Source organism: Teleopsis dalmanni, chromosome 1 (assembly GCF_002237135.1).
Source record: "Teleopsis dalmanni isolate 2A chromosome 1, ASM223713v2, whole genome shotgun sequence".
NCBI lineage: Eukaryota > Metazoa > Arthropoda > Insecta > Diptera > Diopsidae > Teleopsis > Teleopsis dalmanni.
Window position 1 is genome coordinate 31,507,316 of NC_051846.1, and position 10,377 is coordinate 31,517,692.

Sequence of the window (10,377 nt, forward strand, 5' to 3'; positions counted from 1 at the left end):
TATTAATCTTTCCGTTTTATTAATAATTACATTTTCGTATATATAAACATTTATTTTGTAATCTGCAGACATTAACCTTTACGAATTGGAACTCACAGTTCTATAGATAATAACCTGTTATGCAGCAGATAAATCAGTTGAAATAATACTCGTATACGTATATTAAAGCTATTTTTACCAAAATGACATTCTAATACCTAAATATAAATGAGTACAGAACTACATAACATTATTGTCTTACTCGAAGTTTTTATTGTAATTAATGGTTTGCACACACCGCATTTACTAAATGGTTTTGACGACATGGTGGAGGACAGCGTCCGCATTACTAGATAATCACATAAACAATGATGTAAACTGTATATACGTTAAGTATGTATTAAGAGAAAATGAAATAAATATATTAAAGTATCATTGCACTACATTTGATTTGATTAGGGAAAACTACTTCCGACATTGGACGTAAGTAGTTTTCAATACATTTTCACAAAAGGTCATTAAAGATATATCACTTCATTTGTTCGAAAATGCCTAAAACGATTGTTATTCATCCAAATGGCTCTTCTTTGGATCGTTTTCGTAATATTTAAGACATTTTATTCATTTATTTAAAAATGCAATTGAAGATCGTTATACATATGGATCAATCAAACTTTGAATACGATTCCATGCTTTTAAGACGGATTCGGTGATGAAACGATTTATTTTCAACTCAGTAACTAAATATACATTGAAACTATTTATTTCGGTCTCTGCAGAACTATCTTAATGATAAAAATGGTCCGATAGAATTATGAAACTACCCGAAAAATGTTCAAATGGTCATTAATAATAATCGAATAACAGCAAACACTTTTTATGTCACCCTATATATGCATGAGCTGATGGATAAGCCAGTGATAAAATAGTTTAGGTAACTTTTGAAGTTTCAGCATATATGCTCAGCTTCCATAAGTTCCCCAACTACTATAAGCAGTCTAAAAACGTTAATTAATATTGCCTTTTAATTATTTCACCATTTCTGAGTCGAGCATAATTTGGTCATGTATGTAGGTGTACCCTAAAAATTAGAAGCGATAACTTTTCCAACTGATTGGAATCCCTTTGTTGTTTTTGGAGCACATTTATTAAAGCACCATTGTTTTCGAACCATGGTGTGTATATAAAAATCATTTAGATAATAATAAAATAATTCTAATCGATTATTGGGAGTTATTACATGCGTATGTATTTCTTTCATTCTTAGATAACGCAGAATTCATAATGGTAACAAATATAAAATATCAACAAATTTTAATTCGTTAACTTGAGATTTTTACCACATTAATAATGTTTTCACTCACTATGCTTTAGTGATCTTTCATCTGTATATCATACATTTGACTCATCATATCCGAAGGTTTCACGTTTTTGGAACTTTCTGATTGTTCAGTCTCTTTAGTGTTCTTACTTCCACAAAGAACTAGGTGACCACGTTTAAATCACTCCATACGTTTATCCAATATGCTTTCATGTCACTTTTTTTATCCAAAAAATGTTTTGTCCTAATAAGCGTAAATTTTGACATAGTTATAGTACTGCGCAACATTGTTTTGACCTACGTGACGAGTCACAGAAAACGTACGTTTTAAATTTAGGCACAAAAAAAAGTAGTAACCTAATAGTAAATCGGGAACTGCCATATAACTCTCTGTATAACATTATTTTTGATCATGAACAAAAAGAGCGTAAAACTGACGTGTCCTTTAATCATATCATATGTCTGTATAATATAGTCCCCATGGTTTTTTAAGGGGCGGCGTTAAATAAAACAATATATGAATAATTTTATTTTTATATACAAATGTGTCAATTGATAAGAAAGTAAACAAAATTAATAAAAAGTAATTAAATATTGCAAGATTATAAATAAAAACTTTCGTGCAGTGATCACTAAAATCTTAATATGTCTTAAGTTTTTTGTTGAGTTTCTCAACCTATATCATATAAAATAAAGCATAGGGCAATAATATGGCTTCATAGAATTATATATTCTATAATTATTTTTTTATTCAATTATTTACCTATAACAATTGATTTGTTTATAACAAATTCTTTATATAAGTTATTCTTACAATCGTTTATAAACATAGTCATGCTGATGAAACAGCTTTGGGAGGCTAAACTGTCACAATTATTAGGCAAGTTTATCAGTATAAAAATATACAGTAGATTATAAAGAATATATTGATTGGATTATTTAAATTTAATTTTTAAATCTTATTATTAAAACTTAAATCCAAATAATTTTAATTTAACTAAAACTATATGATTTAGAAAAAATATGATTTTCCCATGTAAAATAATTTTACGCTCAATTTACAGAGAGCCTTCTAACATACTACATAAATCCACTTAAATCTGAATTCAACTAAAATGGTCTGGTATTCGTCATAGTCTCAGTTTAATGCAACTACTGATAATCTCAGAAGAAAACGCGCGCAGAACTATTGTAAATACAAACGTACTTATACACACACATATATATTTATATTGTATTTAAAAAGATAAACATTAATAAAAAATAAATAAGCAAAAAAAAAAAAGAATAACAAATAATAAAATATGTGGTTACTAATATCAATAGTCTAGGACTTTGTTTAGAGATAAGAATTATTTTCGCCAGACATTTTAGCCATGAAACTATCTGAATTATAACTTTTCATTTGGTGACTTTGATAAAATATTTCGCTTTTAAACAATTCACACAAAGAAAAATGTTAAACTACAATTAATTAATTTGTATAAAAATAACAACAATTTTGATTAAAATTTCTGATATTGCACTTCTATGTGATTAGATATTGAAAATTAGTAATTTTATAATACGTCAGTAGTTCAGAGATTTTAACTATAGAATATCTAGTGATTAGCAGTTTGAACTTGATTTTAATGTCTGAATTTATTTTTTAAAAAATTTTTTTTTTTTTTTAAAAGCAGTAGCAAGGACGTCTTTAAATCAGATAATTTAATTATTGCTTCGTATATGACTTTCTTTTGTTAAATGTATGAAAACTAATTTAATTCGATTGAATTAATTGATTAGATATATATAATATGTGGGGTAAGAATAAGTGAAACATAGATATAAAATATTACACAGATGTCCTCATACCTCTTTCTATTTTTGAATTCATTAAATCCATTGCTAACATTCATGTATGTATATGTTAAATTGATATCTATTGTTTATATAGAGATCTATATCTACTATATCTATATTCATACTATTGCAAGCCCTAAGTCTGTAGCGAAAAAATTGTATAGCTATCCATATACTTATATATAGTATATCTATATACTATCGCAAGCATAAAATCTATAGCCAGCATCCATATATTACTTAATATAATATATAATAATAATATATAATAATAACATTTTATTCCACGTTTCTTGAAAATAGTTATTAAGCTTGCACATATAACTATCTTGTAAAAAATTTAATAGAAGTCTTCATTAATTATATATTTGCCGGCGATAATAAGTATTTTCCTGCTGTTTATTTCATTCTCTTTAATTTTTTGATAAATATGTTAGATTAGCTTATTATTGTATATACACACAAAATTAAACAAATTTAATCAGATAATAACACGTCTAAAAGACAGTTTGGACCCGGAATAATTACCCAGTAGTTATTTGCCGAAAGGTATGCAATTTTACAATACAGTGAACGCTCACAAATTTGAACACACAGAAATTAATTTCTGATTGTGTCATGTATTAATGTTTTGATAATTTTTTTTTTTTAATTTTTTGCATATATCATAGGGATAAAATAAGAGAAATTGAATAGGGGAAATCCCCTTATATGTTATCACTAAACAAAGATTCATTGTAATTGTACCAAAAAAATCTATATTTCGTCACAAAAAACACTTTTAGGAATGAGAACAATTCGAATATTAGACCTATCTTATAAACTCTAATAATAAGTTCTAATAATTTAGTGGTTAGTAATAACCACTAGAGTTGTTCTAATTTCTCAATGTCTACTGTATTATTCTTAATTTAAAAGTCTTAAGAATGAAGAAACTAATAACTGATCATGAAAATAGATGAAAAACCTTTGCTTGAAAATCATCTTGATATTTATTATAGGTTTGAAATACTTTTTAAGCATTAAAGTTTTATACGGCAATAAAGGAAGCCAGTCTCTAGTCTAAGTAACTCTCTAGAAGAACCATTATAACATATTACGATTACTATTAATTATTTATATCTAAATAATATTTTAAAAACTTTGTTTTACAGAAGTTTAACTTTGGTAATTGTGTATACTCAGTGTAAACACTACACTTTAATTGTGTTATTTCGCGAAGAGTGCAAGTGAGCATAGTGACATGAGTAAACCTGTAAGATTTTGTACTTGTTATGATTTTTATTTTTAAACTGCGTTTCAACAAAATATTAATCTGATCAACGAATACGGGGAATAATAAGAACATTTAGTTATTGACCTAGTTCATATTCTGGTTCAATGTTGAACATATATGTAAAATAAAATGGGAATTAATTAAAGAAAAATTTCGTTGGCAACATGACTTTTTCTTAAGATACGGTACAGTAAAGTGATAATCACACCAACACCTTTCTGTCATTTGAACATGCTTTATGTAAATTAACTGAGCAAACTTGTTTGCAAGTAGCGATGTGAACACCAATTTTTGTTTAAGATTAGTAAACATGTTTAATTTACTGATCTGAATAGCACTTAAGAATATAAATCCAGGCACAAAAAAAAAATGCAGCGAGAAGCAAAAATAAAGAATAACATTTTTTAAACAAATTAAAAAATATTATGCGTTGCTAATAACTTTCATTTATGATCAGTATCGGTTCAGCAGGGGAGAACCATGTTTGTATCTACCATGTCTATTTATCTACCCATCTTTGGAGTAAGAAGAGAGAAACATCTATTATATCATTATTTATAATAATATTAATTAATATTTTGTAATAATATTGATAATAATAATAATAGCTCATCTCATTATTATGATTTATTACTGAATACTTCAACTTGGAAGAAATAATTTTTTTTAACTAATATTTTTCGTGGAGTATACTATAGACTAATAGATTTTAATACTGTACTACTGATAAGAAGCAAAAAAAAGTATCAAATCAGCGGTCGAGTGTGTCTGAGTCGCTTGTGGTACTGTTGTTTACAATGAGCTTCACTCTTAGTGCGAGTACACCATAAAATAAGCGGCAAATATATATTAAATTAATTTGAAATTGTAGCCGTTAAACAATCAGTACAATAATATTAATTTATGTTTCATCCGAAACACATATATACAATATAATACAATACAGTATTATTATCCTTATCGCAAGTGACTGAGTATTTCAGTTGGTTCACTATAAAATGTCGCTGAGCACGTAGAATGCGGTTTAGTTCAATTAAAACGCGAAAGTAAAAAGGTTGACCGTCGTCTCTCTGGCAGTTGAAAATAAAATTAAGTTCGTTTTTGTGACCGTGAAGAAGTGTTTTAAAAGAAAATATTAATAATACTAAAAATTTTTTAATTTATTTGAAAAATAACCACAATTTTTAAATAAGCAAAAGTAAAAAGTTATACTTGCAAAATAACTTATACACAAATTCCATTTTACAAACAAAATAATGTCCTTCAGAAGAACTTCATAAAAATGGTAAGCAAAAAATGAGTTGTCCTAATGTCCTAAGTGTCTTCGAAGAACCTTTGCAATGCTATTTTTTTTTTACTAAATTCTTAAAAATACTACTAATATGCAATCGGAAAAAGTATATTATTTATATGTGTGAAAAAGAAATATATATTAATTGTTAGCTTTTGTGTATTGTATTTTTAATTTTACTGATAATCTGCATACTCAGCAATCTTGTTACTAAGTTCAAAATAAGAAGTCCATAATGTCAACTGTATTAAAAATTAAAAACATACAAATATTTACTTATTTATATATTGTAAAAATATATACATAGTATATAATGAGTAATGTTGTTATGATTAATACAAATTGACCTACATAATTTTATATTGTTTTCTTTTACTGACGTTATTTACGTTATTTAAAAGATAACTGGGTTTTTTAGGTCCGAAAACATTGTATACATCATAATTATCTCTATTGTATATATTATTATGTTTTTAACACTTTTATTAATCGAGGTAAGATCGAAGAGGTTATAAGTAATTTGTACGGTTCGCTGAACTGAAAAGGGAAATAATGCCCTCAATGTGTTTGAATGTGAAATACCACACAATGAAATTATATCTTAAACCTTGAAAGTAGGTTATAAGTAATTTGTATTATACTGTATAGTTCGCTGAACCGTAAAGGGAAATAATGCCCTCAATGTATTTAAATGTGAAATACCAGAAATGAAATTATATCTTAAACCTTGAAAGTAGAAGTTTACCAATATTGTTACACATAAATATCGTCCATAATAACTCTACTATTTTAACAGTAATCAGCTGTTTTCTTAAAGGTTTTATTATTCAAAATTTTTTAAAAAAACAGAATTGGCTGCTAGAGTAAGATTTGTCTGAAATTGCACACTATATTTATCGGGGGTTTCAATCAACCAATTCAATATGTTATTCCTCAAACTGTTCATTTTTTCACTGTTCAATTGTTCAAATGGTTTATTTTTAACAAAGAATTAAGGACCAATTTTCATATGGGAAGAATATTTCTTTTATCTGGGCGGAAAGGGAGGATTCTTTCTCCTGCGAAAAATAATTTTTTTTTTTTGGGAAAATACATTTTTTTTACCTTGGAGAAAGAGTTTTTTAATTTGAAAAAATAATTTTTAATATTTATATATTTTATGGTTTCATTTAAAATTTACTTCGGACCATCTACTATTGGCCAAATTTAATGATTCACCAAAAAAAACCATCATCAATTTATTACTATTATATATATAATCATTACAACCAAATTTTCTTAATTTTGTTACTATTATATAGTTGATATAACATAAGATAAAAGAAGCTGGAAACTACTTTATTTACAAATTTAGACAATCGAATTAAAGCATAATTAATAACATCAATAGTTTTTATTAATAGATGCATCAATACATCAATAGATGTACCAGACAGCGGTCTGTCGCATTAGTACTTTGAGCTCATTGGGTATAGGTAAATACGATGGAAAACAGTTGAAACATAGTATAAGACCACGGTAGATGTATTTCCGGGGTTGATAATCTTTACCTATGTTAATTGTGTTTATTTGAAACCACAGATCAAGAAAAGTACGAGTGAAGAATTTATACATGTATTGATTTAATCACATATTAATCAATATTTCGATTCCAAAAATCGACTAAACTAAGTGGTAAAGCTTATTTCAATATACAGAATGGTTCTAGTGCGTTTAGACGTAATCTGTCGAATTGCTTTAGTGCGTTTAGGCATGATCTATAACATTGCTCTAGTGTTTCAAGCACATGTAACTATCGATGATTTAATAACTCACTTTATACTGATATTTATATCTCTACACCAATGGCATTTAGACAAAATCTAAAAAAGATATATTAATTTAATTAACTAAATTTTTTTATATTTTTATCTGAATACTTTTGATGACATAGCTTTTTTTATGTATCTTAACTTCAAATTGAGACAATCTAACTTCTTGAATCTTTGAATACTTATGCAACTATGTTAATAATTTTATCTATTTTATTTCTATTTTTATCTATTTTATTTCTATTTTTATCTTTACTATGGTAAAATTTTTGAAATTTTTCAAAATATACTTGTTTATTTTCTTTAAATAATCCTATATTTCTTATCTTTCGCTATATACAATATAAAAATTAAAACAAACGCACTTATATATACTTTGCTAGACTATGATTTTATTACAATATTTTTTTTAAATTGAAAAATTATTTTTTTTATTTTGTTTGTTTAATTAGTAAATTAGTCTGCGATGTGAAGTACATGTTTTCTCTTAGTCATAAAAATTTATTGCTATTTTGTATGAAAATTTTTGTGTTTTAGTCTGAAAAGCTGGAAATGCCGGCCTTTATTAATGTAAATATTTTTGGTTTATTTAGAAATATTTCTATTAATGTAGAAATGTATCCGTATAATATATAAGTATACATATATTTATGTGAATACATTTTTAATTATTATTCATTTGTATTCAACGTATCTGTATTTTTAGTCAAATTATTATTTTGCCTTCGTAATTGATGCAACAATTATGAAGCAATAATTGTTATTTCTAATATAAAATCCATACAAAATCAAAACACAAATGTGCTAATAAGGGTTGATACTTATAGGTGTGAACACTGCTTTAGAACAGTAATGAGCATAACATTAATTTTAGACTAAATGCATTCAACACTTAATTATATTAAATCCTTAAAAGCTTCTACATGGAATTTAAGGTTGTCACAAACAACTTTCACTGAATTTTGCAAAATTCCATATGTTTTATTTCATTTCAGCTCTTCCCATAATACCAAAACTCGGTTTCTGTTTGTTTTCTCCATCTATTACATGGGTGCTACCTTGAGGGATATGTTTTAATAATGTCTTCTGATATACTGCAAATAATATATCCAAGTTATTAATATTTTGAAATCATTAATTCTATAATAATTGGAAGTTGTTCAGTTCAGAAACATAACTTAATGTTAGATAATACGTTAGGCGAGAAGACACAGTAAATGAACTGTATTGGTTGTTATATTTTAGCTTTCGCTGCCATATAGAAGTGGAACTTTAATTTTTAACTTTATGTTAATTTAATTTTTAATGTTAGTAATAAGCGTTATTTTATTTTATTAACCATTTAACACTACATATTATTGTAACTTTTTATAGTTAATTATATTAGATGTAAAGTTACTGTCACTAACGCCGCTTACCGGTTATTAAAATAAAGTGAAGATAAGATACAGATGAAAATTAAATTAAACAAAAAATGTCTGCTTTATTATTTAATTTAATTTCTTACATATATAAATTAAAATTATTTATAAAATACTGCATCGTTACTTTGATCAGATGTTCACTTATACGTATATAGGTGAAGTGTCTGATGTTTCTGTTCACTGGAACTTATCTTAAGTCTAAAGGTGAGGATAGATTGTTTATTTTGACTGTATGTTTTTTAATGCAGTTGTTTTCTTTATATATAAATATATAATAATATAAATAATTTATATATTAAAAATGCACTACTTTGAACTAACAGTATGGTTGTTGAAAATATTTGAAACGCACTAAGGAGATTATCGAAAAATTTATAAATTTCGGACGCGATAACACTTTTCAAAGTTCAATTACGATGAATACAACTTGATAACATCCAAAACAAATGAATAATCAGTTTAAAATGTTTACTTAATTAAATAAATTATTATCGATTTCTAAAAGGATTAAGTCCTTTTTCTGTACTATGAAATACATTTTATTAAGTTGTTCTATTTTGTTCCTTACGTATTGGATGCTTAAATTTTTAGGCATAAATCTTATTAGTTATAAACCATGGAGTGTTATTTGAACATAAGTAGGTTATAAGTCCAGGTAGTATTAATATTGCTTTTCTAAGAAAAAAGAACAGAAGAGAAAAAGAAAGAAAATAAAAAAGTAAATGAAATGAAAGAAAAGGAACGAATATTAAACCACATGAAAAAAAAGGTAAGAAAATAAAAGAAAAGAACGAAAATTAAAAAAATTGAAAGAAAAGTAAATAAAATGAAAGAAAATAAAAGAAAAGTAAACGAAATAAAAGAAAAGGTAAAAAATAAAACGAAATAAAATAAAATAAAAGGAAAGAATAGGAAGGGAAAGAAAAGAAAATAAAAGGAAAGAATAGGAAGTGAAAGAATACAAAATGAAACAATAAGAAAGAATAGAAAAGGAAACGAAAGAAAATGAAATAAAAGAACACAAAAGGAAAGAAAGAAAAGATAAGGCAAAGTGAAGAAAGACACAAAAATACAGGAAAATAGAGGGGAAGAAAGAAAATACGAAAACAAATAAAAGGAAAGGGAAGTTTATTTAGTAATTCTAAGGTTTGTGATAGGAATTTTCTCTGATTTTCTATACGATACACAAGTATATAATATATGGGCTTAAAATTGTTTTGTATAGTAGTGTTCAGTTTTAAATTATGGGATTGCAATAGGTTGTACAAAGTGTGTAGTATATTATTCACTTTAGTAGTGCATTCAACTTTTTTTCCCTTGATGTAAGCGGTTCATATAAAGCAGTTGTCCAATATAAGGCCTATTTAGCAAAGTTTGTTGATTCTATATTGTTGTTACCGATTCATATAAACATTTTTTCATACTTAATGAAA